We start from the raw sequence: 12014 nt of genomic DNA, 5'->3' as shown, positions 1-12014 counted from the left end.
ACCACCAGGGAAATCCTAGAATTTTCTAAAAAATATTTTAGACCCTTGGTTTATTGAATCTGCAGATACAGAACCCATACATATGGAGGGCTGTCTATAATAAGAACTCTGTCATGTTTTTTTAAGCTTGAGAGAAGCACCACATATTAGGTGTTTAAATCATGATTTCATTATGTTTTGTGGTATCTACTCGAGTCACAAAGCAGAGAAGAGAAGATAATCTCAAAAATATATCCAAAATAAAAACATGAGGTTAATAATTGTGGTCCTTGTGCTGTATTTGGAGCAGAAAATAGTAAAGTTGTGGAAGTACTCTATATAGAAATGCACATGGTACCTTCCTGTACTATGATTAGACGATGATCAAAATTTGACATCAGATTTCCCAATGGCCAAACACACAAAAAAGGCGTAATCAAGTACAGAATCTGAAATGTTCATAAGGTAAAAATAGAGGACGTACACAGAACAAAAATAGTTGTTTGTTAGCTCACTTTTCTTCCTAACATGAAAGGTAACTGACTTTTTGTCTCCATTTGTTTGTTTTATTTTGTTCTCCTTTTGAATCTCATGGCTGGGTCAGCACCACGTTACGTGATACTGTTGGAATTCTGTTGGTCCCTTAAGGTGAAGGGTATCACAGAGTCTCTCCAGCAGAAGTAAATTATCCTCAGAATGAAGAAGAACTTCATTTTCCAGCTGGCGGGCAGCTGGTGTGCACGCTGGACTTTTTGATGAATGGAGTCATTACATTATCTGTCTCCTGTATTCTAGACCACCCAGCACCTTCTTGGCGTTGTCTGTGGATGAGAATAATGACCCCTTTGTTAGGCTCGCCAAGGCAGTGCTTCTGCAATGTGACCCACTGAAGAACTGTTTCTGGGCTGAACAATTTCCTCTCTGAGAGTGTGGCCTTTTGTGAGCAAGGGAGGCTGTCTGGAAACTGGAAAACACCCTGTTCACCAAAGGCATCCAGTGACCATTTAGAGCCTTACCTCTTTACTCTGCTCCCACCATCATACTCTTCATCACTGACATCCTCAACATCATTCACGTGGATACCATCTTGAGGACTTTCTGTAGGCCAAATCAACTGCATAAATTATCTCAGCTAATTTGATCAAGTCTAAATGGTCTAATTTGTATTTTATATATGAGACAGCCAAGAACCGTAGGTAAAATCAAGAACACAGCAAGAAAGTTGCAGAATAGGAGTTTCTATTCCGATTCTAAAGTCCACACTCTTACTAGTAAACAATAATCATCCCATAGGATAATATTGCAGCAAGGAGCTCAGAAATCAGGAATCTCAAATCTGCTTATTCATTTAGTCCAGACATATTTATTGTCTACCTACAATGGACCAAATACTTATCTGGGCAACGGAGTGAGCAAGACATAAAAATTCCTGTCTTTTGGAACTTATATTCTTAAGGTACAGACAGACTGTGAATAATTTACTTGGTTTGAGGTCAATTAACAAATTATGTTTTTTCATTTTGTTTCATAGTTCAAGGTTTTCTGCACAGATTTTCAGATTAGTTTTTTGAAATTATAGTGGTATAAATGTGCTAGGAAATTTATTCCATGCTAATGCTACATTATAAACATTATCCATGAATTTGCTAACTTTAAATGATTCTTTAACAAACAATCAAGTGTGCCAGTGCTACTTTTTCCCCGAAATATAACCAAAATCTTTTCCTAGAATTATTTCACTAAGCATTCTAGAACTACAGAGACTGAGAAAAACAAGGCCATCAATTCCTCTTTGTGAGCTGAGATAGGATATTTTTCAAGTAAGTTTAGTGTATAAATCCATGGGGGGGAAAAAGCGAAAGCCTTCACTAAGTAGTTTAGAATCTCAGCATGCTGATTTTTGTGAGCAGTAGCAAACTGGTGAAGATAAATTATCTATTTTTTTTAAAGTAGTAGGATCCTTCAATTTGCTAAAAACAAAAAATGGCAATTTGTGAGGTTCATTGCATTGCTGCGGAAAATATATGCAAATTTTTTCTTTGAAATTTTTGTTCCTTGATGTCTCTTGGTCTACTTTGTATGCCATTTCTTTTCTGGTAGATGATCATTTGTAATTTAGACCTGCTTCATCTAATCATAGTTGTTTATTTTCCTCCAAGATTTCATTATTGAAAAATGACTTGCATTATAAATGTTTAAATTGGTTAATTGGACTAAAATATGTTCTTAGTATGAAGTACATAGACACTGTGATGCTTCTTCCAACATTGATGGTTTCACAGATTTGCTGTTAAATTTGCACAAGCCTAATCATTGGATATAGCTCAAATACCTTTGTTTGTTTTTGTCTAGTTACTATAGTTGGCAGTCCCTATTTTTCTTTCTGCCTAAAGGTTCGAGATTCCTTCCCTATCAAGTTCAATTTCATTACAGAGTATAGAAAATTGAAACCACTTGTGAAGTAACCTTTATTCGGAATACTTCAGGATTTATAAGTTTTTATATTCTGCTCTAAACTTTTACTGTTGTGTGTTGCATGTCTCATTCAACATTTTACCTAATTCATTCACACTTTCAGAGACCTTCTAAAAAATACAAACTCACAGAAACAGGATCTCTATTTTGCATTCTCTAATTTAAAAGGGGGTTTATTCAATTTAATAATTGATATGGCAAATAAATTGGTATAAAAAAGTATGGGAATAAACATAGTTAAATTGGGAAGCACTGATTTAACTTGTTAAGAGGATGTTGTCTTGGTAGAATGTGCCAAGTGAAAGTGAAAGTCACTCAGTTGTGTCTGACCCTGTGGACTATACAGTCCATGGAATTCTCCAGGCCAGAATACCGGAGGATATTTCCCTTCTCCAGAGTATCTTCCCAACCCAGGGATCAAACCCAGGTCTCCCACATTGCAGGCAGATTCTTTACCAGCTGAGCCATAAGGGAAGCCCAAGAATACTGAGCTGGGTAGCCTAGAGTAAGCATCAATCCTACAAATCAGTTAAGTGAGAGTAAAGAGAGTTTATATTGTATTATTAACAATTGAGGTATTGGCAAATGACACGCAGTTTTTAAAAGTTATACCTTTGGGTAGATTTTCTGAAATATTAATAAGATTTTTTGTCATTAGTATCTTTAGTAGCCATTTGTATTTTCTTCTTCTATAGATTGTCTATTCAAATCTTTCATTTTCATTGTAATACTAATTTCCTTTTTTCTCATCACGTTATAAAAGCTTTTGCACACAATGTCATTTATGTTGCAACTCATTTTTCAAACTTCTTTTACTTTAACCTCAATTATAGTGTTTTTGCTATTCAGTGGTTTGAAATGTTAATGTTTCAATATACCATATTTCTTTTTATACTTTTTGAGATTGAAATAGAGTTAGAAATGTCTTCCAAACCCTAAATATAAAATGTTCACCAATATTTTCTTCTAGCACATTTATAGTATGATTATTGTAATGATCTTAACTAAAGGCTAAATGTATTATTATGTTGATTAAAAGTGAGTCAGGGACAAATGTCTATCCCTCCACCACCCCTTTCCATGGCCAGTTAGCTGTCTCTGGGATATTTACCGGTTAGCTGTTGGTAATATTGCCTTTAAGGCATACTCTACTCCATCATCTGCACGCATACATTTCCTGATTTCATTTTTTATTTCATTGAGTTGTTCATGAACTTCTGGGCCAACATGACGGACTGTTCCTTACAAAAGCATTATATTAAGTTTAAATATTTGATAAGGCTGGCCTTCCATTCACACTTTTCCAAAACTGTGCTAATGTTTTAATAAGCTTATTCTATCTAAGGAATTAAAAAGATATTTCTTTATTTCATTAAAATTCTTATTTCTATTAAGTCAATACATAGATTTCTTTAGAGACAACTAGTGCCTTTATGATGTCGTGATTTTCTATTCAAGTACAGTGTATTCAAATCTTACTTACATCTGCCTGAAGAGTTTTATAATTTTGTTCATATAAGTTATAAATATTTGGAGTTAAGCCAGTATCTATCTATATCATATTTTTAATGTTTTGAATGGGTAATTTTCATCATATTTACTATGTAATTATTATTACTATACCTGAAAGCTATTAATCTGTAAATATTTTGATACCAGAAAATTATAATTATGAAAACATCATGAAATAGTTTCAGTTGAATTTCTTAGATTTCTAAATTGACAGTCTTCTATCTGAAAATAATGATTACTTTGTCTCCTGTTTGCCAGAATTTATAATTCTTAATTTTGTATATTTAATCATTTATTTTTAACTTATTTCAGTCTTGAAAATGGCAGGTAAAGAAAATATAAATAAATAAAACATAATCAAGGGTAAAAGGCAGGTGTGAAGATTAGCCTCTAGAGATCCAACATCCTATTATCCAAAATCGGAAATAAATGATAGAACAAAATGAAAACACATATTCTTAAGGTATTAAATAATGTTTCCTGAAATAAAAGATCTGAATCCCACCCACATCCACTTCCCCTACCCAGGCTGAGAATACTTCTCCACCCCATTAACTTTGAGGTTGACCACAGGACTTGCTTTGGCCAGTGGAATACAGATGCTATTCTAGGGCAAGGTCTAAGGACATATCACTAGTTTGATGATTCGGATCTCCGTCATAAGAAGATGCTTCTGGTATCTAGACTCCTTTAGCCTGGGCTCCAGAATGAAGACACCTATAACACATGTCCCAGCAGAGGGCTGGGAGATGAACCTAAGCCATCAGAGTACAGTTCTATGTATGGAGTACATAGAGAAGCTGCAAACCTAGTTGCTGATCAGAGAGTGAGAAATGAATGTTTTATTTTTGTGAGATATTGCTAGATTTTACTGTATCATCATAGTAAAAACTAACATAAACAGTAGTGTAGGAAAAAGAGAAAACAGATCAAGGAATATCTGATGAAGTTAGCAAAATACCAGAATTCAGAATTCAATTTCTAGGCTTACTAAAAAAAGGAAACTAAATTTTTGTGGTTCAGACATTGCCTCAGCAATATTAGAAACCAGTGGAAAAAATTTTGTAAATTCTACAGAGATTGGAAAGGGAGGTGGTATAACCCAAAATTTTGCTATAACCAGCAAAGTCACTATGCATGAAGAGAAAAACAATGAAATTATTCTCACGATAAAAGATCTTAAAAACCAGAACATCTGTGATCTTGAAAAATGTATTTGAAATAAGAATCAAAATAAAGATGTCATAAGTGAGGAATTTATGGTTTATGAAGAGAGATAGTGAATATGGAATCAATTTAAACATGGTATCATGTCAGAATAGATATTTTCAAAAGAAAAACTACTTAATATAAAATTATAGTTATTGAACTACTACTGTTACTGTTCTCATTTATTCCTTAGTTTCAGCTTAATTTGCATAAAATTCTATTCTTTTTTCTTTCTTCCTTTCTTTCCCCTTCCTTTCTTTTTCTCTTCCTCCCTACCCCTTCCTCCATCCCTTTCTTTCTTTATTCCTTCTTTTCAAGATTTCCAAAGAGAAGTTAAGAAACATTTACTTAGTTCCCCAAATACCTTGAATAATTGAAATAATGTTTTCCTAAATTGCATGTGGCTATTCTTCACTATTGCCTTTACATATAACAAATATTTTTAAAGTGGCTTATTTCTTTTTAATTGAATAACTTGAAATTAGTATCCAATCTTTCAATTTCCACTTTGTTATCTAAATTTTACATAGATACACATTACAAGATGTGAGAGTTCATTAAGACTTAAATGAGACAGTATGTGAAAGTGCTAGTGATGAAGGAGTTGGATAAACTGGCTGGTGAATCTGCTCACTTAACAGAATCAATACATGATCCCTCCCAGACAGGCAAAAACACCTACTAAGCATTTCATGACTCACCAGACCACATTTCCTAGAGAAGTGGGCACTGTCTCCTTTATTTTTGTATGTTTAAGCCTAGAATTGTGCCTAACTCATAACCACCACCCAGATCTGTGTTGAATACAAGTAGAAATAGATTTAGAGAATCCTTTCCACAATCACAAACACTCAACAGGAGAGTTTGCTCAGAAAGTGTATTTCTGGTCGACATTTGTTTCAAATTAGTCTCTCAGCAAGGCTGTTCAGCTGTCTAATCAGTGAGGATGCAGAAGGTCAAGTCTTCCTTGCTATCATGAACTAGTCTGTCCAACAGTTCCCAGCATGGGATGGTCTTTCTGGAAAATGTTTAGGAAGGGGCTTTTCTTAGTGATCTCCATAAACATAATTGGAAAATTTAATATGTGGCTGACACCATGCCAGACATTTTCATGGCAATTATCTCATTTAACCTCCTTTACAACTTATAAGTTGGATATTATCAACCGTATTTTGCAGATGAGAAAGGAACGTATTGAGTAGTTTGCCCATAGCTAATAGTGTCAGAGTACAGGATTTGAACCCCAGTCTTTCTCACTCCACATCTAGTTCTCGTCCCATTGCATTCCAGCTGCCTCATAAAGGACAACTGAGGAAAATGCAAGCTTTATGTTCCCTTTTCTTTCCCTGCCCTTTCAACATGGCTCATACAATAGAATGGAATTTCAAAAAAAGATAGAAATAAATTCTTTTCTTTTGGAATCCCTTGTCCTTTGGAGTCGTTCCCAGTTCTTGTGTGAACCGTGGTTCAACTTCTACATCCTCTCTCTGACCCTAACATCCTCTCAGATTCCTTTTCCAAGAATCCTCTCCCTCCCCATGTGATGAATCACCTGGTTTGCCTCGAGACACAGAACAATAGCCTCTAACCAACTCATCATCATCCGGAATAAAGCTTTCCAGCTATCCATATATCCAGCCTTGCATATCTTGTTGGCACAAGCAAGCCTAAAAAAGTAGTGGAGTTCCAAGTTTTTTCCTTTGATAGAGCATCCAGCAGAAGTTTAAATAAAGTGGTTGTGCTTACCTTTATTCATTTAATCGTTCATTTATTTATTTACTGAGTGTTCACTCTGCACAAGGCATTCTATTTGACATAAAGACTTCAAAGCTGAATGTTGTATTCTCTGCGTATATGGACCCTAGCAGCTTGTAGGGGAAGGAAATAAGCATTACAAAGTATTGTGGTAAATTATGTAAGAGATAGTGTATATTACTGTAGAGATTACAATCTTTGAGACAAATTGACTTACATCTGAAGCCTAACTTTCACATTTATTTGAGTATATATAGTCTTTTGCAGGCTTCCCAGCAGGTACTAGTGGTAAAGAACTTGCCTGCCAATGCAGGAGACATCAGACACTCGGGTTCGATCCCTGGGTCAGGAAGATCCCCTGGAGGAAGGCATGGCAACCCACTCCAGTATTCTTGCCTGGAGAATCCCATGGACAGAGGAGCCTGGTGGGCTACAGTCCATGGAGTTGCAAAGAGTTGGGCACAAATGAAGTGACTGAGCATGCATGCTCTTTTGCATGACTCAGTTTTTTGTTTTGTTTTTCCTCTGTTTATACTTATTTATTTTAATTTATTTTTATTGAAGTATGCTTGACATAACATTATATGTTTCAGATGTATTACATAGTAATTTGATATTTTTATAGATTATACTCTATATAAAATTATTATAAAACATTGGCTGTATTCCCTGTGCTGTACATTGCATCTTTCTATCTTATTTATTTTATACTTACTGGTTTGTACCCCTTAATCCCCTTACCTATCTTGCCCCTTTTCCCTCCTCCTTCCATCATTATTGTTAACATCCTCATCCAGCCCAGGTGCCAATCTAAACCAATGTCTCTAAGCATCGTTTCCTCCCTTTATCAATTCTAATGTCTAGCTTTGGTTGCTGTGTTTGACCTTCGATCACATTTCTGTCTTCCTACTTATGTTTATTGTTCAGCATCATTGGTTCGATGTCCAAATATGAACACAAGACTGGCTTATAGTGCAGTTGGCCCTCAGGCATGCTGGACAATATTGCTCCTGTGTCCTAGCCAGCGTTTTACGGCTGTTCCTGTGCTGTGAACTCTTGACAGTGCAGTAAAGCCTATGAACTCTTTCTCAGAACAGTTACATGTGTAAAAAGGCAAAGATTTGAAAGAGAATCAATTGTGTAGGAATACAATCATTCATATTAAAATAAATGCATGAATGGTACTATTTGTGATTAAACATTAGATTTTAAAATCTAGCAGAATGAAATAATTTTGAAGAAGTGATGAGTGTAAACATTTTGAAATGTCTACAACAGCTTTAATGGGATGTGAAAATATCCGATGTCTATTGATTTTATAGATATTGCAACTAGGATTGTAGTTTGTAGCTAGCCTATATGCAAAAATTAGTTCAGTTCAGTCCAGTCCCTCAGTCGTGTCTGACTCTCTGCGACCCCATGAATTGCAGCATGCCAGGCCTCCCTGTCCATCACCAGCTCCCAGAGTTCACTCAGACTCACATCCATCGAGTCAGTGATGCCATCCAGCCATCTCATCCTCTGTCGTACCCTTCTCTTCCTGCCCCAAATCCCTCCTAGCATCAGAGTTTTTTCCAAAAAGTCAACTCTTCACTTGAGGAGGCCAAAATATTGGAGTTTCAGCTTTAGCATCATTCCTTCCAAAGGAATCCCAGGGCTGATCTCCTTCAGAATAGACTGGTTGGATCTCCTTGCAGTCCAAGGGACTCTCAAGAGCCTTCTCTACCACCACAGTTTAAAAGCATCAATTCTTCGGCACTCAGCTTTCTTCACAGTCCAACTCTCACATCCATACATGACCACAGGAAAAACCATAGCCTTGACTAGATAGACCTTAGTCGGCAAAGTAATGTCTTTGCTCTTGAATATGCTATCTAGGTTGGTCATAACTTTTCTTCCAAGGACTAAGCGTCTTTTAATTTCATGGCTGCAATCATCATCTGCAGTGGTTTGGGGGCCCAAAAAATAAAGTCGGACACTGTTTCCACTGTTTCCCCATCTATTTCTCATGAACTGATGGGACCAGATGCCATGATCTTCATTTTCTGAATGTTGAGCTTTAAGCCAACTTTTTCACTCTTCTCTTTCACTTTCATCAAGAGGCTTTTAGTTCCTCTTCACTTTCTGCCATAAGGGTGGTATCATCTGCAATCTGACTTGACTGATATTTCTCCTGGCAATCTTGATTCCAGCTTGAGTTTCTTCCAGCCCAGCGTTTCTCATGATGTATGCTGCATATAAGTTAAATAAGCAGGGATACAGCCTTGATGTACTCCTTTTCCTATTTGGAACCAGTCTGTTGTTCCATGTCCAGTTCCAACTGTTGCTTCCTTACCTGCATATAGGTGTCTCAAGAGGCAGGTCAGGTGGTCTGGTATTCCCATCTCTTTCAAAATTTCCACAGTTTATTGTGATCCACACAGTCAAAGCATGTCAATAAAGCAGAAATAGATGTTTTCTGGAACTCTCTTGCTTTTTCCATGATCCAGCGGATGTTGGCAATTTGATCTCTGGTTCCTCTACCTTTTCTAAAACCAGCTTGAATGTCTGGAAGTTCATGGTTCACGTATTGCTGAAGCCTGGCTTGGAGAATTTTGAGCATTACTTTGCTAGCATGTGAGATGAGTGCGATTGTGAGGTAGTCTGAGCATTCTTTGGCATTGCCTTTCTTTGAGTTTGGAATGAAAAGTGACCTTTTCCAGTCCTGTGGCCACTGCTGAGTTTTCCAAATTTGCTGGCATATTGAGTGCAGCACTTTCACAGCATCATCTTTCAGGATTTGAAATAGCTCAACTGGAATTCCATCACCTCCACAAGGTTTGTTCATAGTGATGCTGTCTAAGGCCCACTTAACTTCACTTTCCTGGATGTCTGGCTCTAGGTGAGTGGTCACACCATCATGAATATCTGGGTCATGAAGATCTTTTTTGTACAGTTCTTCCATGTATTCTTGCCACCTCTTCTTAATATCTTCTGCTTCTGTTCAGTTCAGTTCAGTCAGTTCTGTCACTCAGTCATGTCTGACTCTTTGTGACCCCATGAATTGCAGCATGCCAGGCCTCCCTGTCCATCACCAACTCCTGAAGCTTACTCAGACTCACATCTATCGAGTCAGTGATGCCATCCAGCCATCTCATCCTTGGTCGTCCCCTTCTCCTCCTGCCCCCAATCCCTCCCAGCATCAGAGTCTTTTCGAATGAGTCAACTCTTCGCATGAGGTGGCCAAAGTACTGGAGTTTCAGCTTTAGCATCATTCCTTCCAAAGAAATCCCAGGGCTGATCTCCTTCAGAATGGACTGGTTGGATCTCTTTGCAGTCCAAGGGACTCTCAAGAGTCTTTGCCAACACCACAGTTCAAAAGCATCAGTTCTTCAGCACTCAGCTTTCTTCACAGTCCAACTCTCACATCCATACATGACTACTGGAAAAACCATAGCCTTGACTAGATGGACCTTAGTCAGCAAAGTAATATCTCTGCTTTTGAATATGCTATCTAGATTGCTCATAACTTTTCTTAGGTTCATACCATTTCTGTCCTTTATTGAGCCCATCTTTGCATGAAATGTTCCCTTGATATCTCTAATTTACTTGAAGAGATTTCTAGTCTTTCCCATTCTGTTCTTTTCCTCTATTTCTTTGTATTGGTGGCTGAGGAAGGCTTTCTTATCTCTTCTTGCTATTCTTTGGAACTCTGCATTCCAGATGCTTATATCTTTCCTTTTCTCCTTTGCTTTTTGCTTCTCTTCTTTTCACAGCTATTTGTAAGGCCTCCCCAGACAGCCATTTTGCTTTTTTGCATTTCTTTTCCATGGGGATGGTCTTGATCCCTGTCTCCTGTACAATGTCACGAACCTCAGTCCATCGTTCATCAGGCACTCTATCTATCAGATCTAGGCCCTTAAATCTATTTCTCACTTCCACTGTATAATCATAAGGGATTTGATTTAGGTCATACCTGAATGGTCTAGTGGTTTTTCCCTACTTTCTTCAATTTAAGTCTGAATTTGACAATAAGGAGTTCATGATCTGAGCCACAGTCGGCTCCTGGTCTTGTTTTTGTTGACTGTATCGAGCTTCTCCATCTTTGGTTGCAAAGAATATAATCAATCTGATTTCGGTGTTGACCATCTGGTGATGTCCATGTGTAGAGTCTTCTCTTGTGTTGTTGGAAGAGGATGTTTGCTATGACCAGTGCATTTTCTTGGCAAAACTCTATTAGTCTTTGCCCTGCTTCATTCCATGTTCCAAGGCCAAATCTGACAGAATGTTGTCCACTGGAGAAGGGAATGGCAAACCACTTCAGTATTCTTGCCTTGACAACTCCATGAACAGTATGAAGAGGCAAAATGATAGGATACTGAAAGAGGAACTCCCCAGGTCAGTAGGTGCCCAATATGCTACTGGAGATCAGTGGAGAATAACGCCAGAAAGAATGAAGGGATGGAGCCAAAGCAAAAACAATACCCAGCTGTGGATGTGACTGGTGATAGAAGCAAGGTCCGATGCTGTAAAGAGCAATATTACATAGGAACCTGGAATGTCAGGCCCACGAATCAAGGCAAATTGGAATTGGTCAAACAAGAGATGGCAAGAGTGAACGTTGACAGTCTAGGAATCAGTGAACTAAAATGGACTGGAATAGGTGAATTTAACTCATATGACCATTATATCTACTACTGCAGGCGAGAATCCCTCAGAAGAAATGGAGTAGCCATCATGGTCAGCAGAAGATTCTGAAATGCAGTACTTGGATGCAATGTCAAAAATGACAGAATGAATGAACTCTGTTCATTTCCAAGGCAAACCATTCAACATCACACTAATCCAAGTATGCAGAAAAAGCTGAAGTTGAACGGTTCTATGAAGACCTACAAGACCTTTTAGAAATAACACCCAAAGAAGATATCCTTTTCATTATAGGGGACTGGAATGCAAATGTAGGAAGTCAAGAAACACCTGGAGTAACGGGCAAATTTGGCCTTGGAATACGGAATGAACCAGGGCAAAGAATAATATAGTTTTGCCAATAAAATGCATAAATAAAATACATGCTAAATTTCAGTTGAAAAGTAGTAAAAATGAAG

The sequence above is a fragment of the Ovis aries genome, chromosome 3, assembly GCF_016772045.2.
Source record: "Ovis aries strain OAR_USU_Benz2616 breed Rambouillet chromosome 3, ARS-UI_Ramb_v3.0, whole genome shotgun sequence".
Classification (NCBI taxonomy): domain Eukaryota; kingdom Metazoa; phylum Chordata; class Mammalia; order Artiodactyla; family Bovidae; genus Ovis; species Ovis aries.
Note: the sequence above shows the minus strand (reverse complement) of the source record.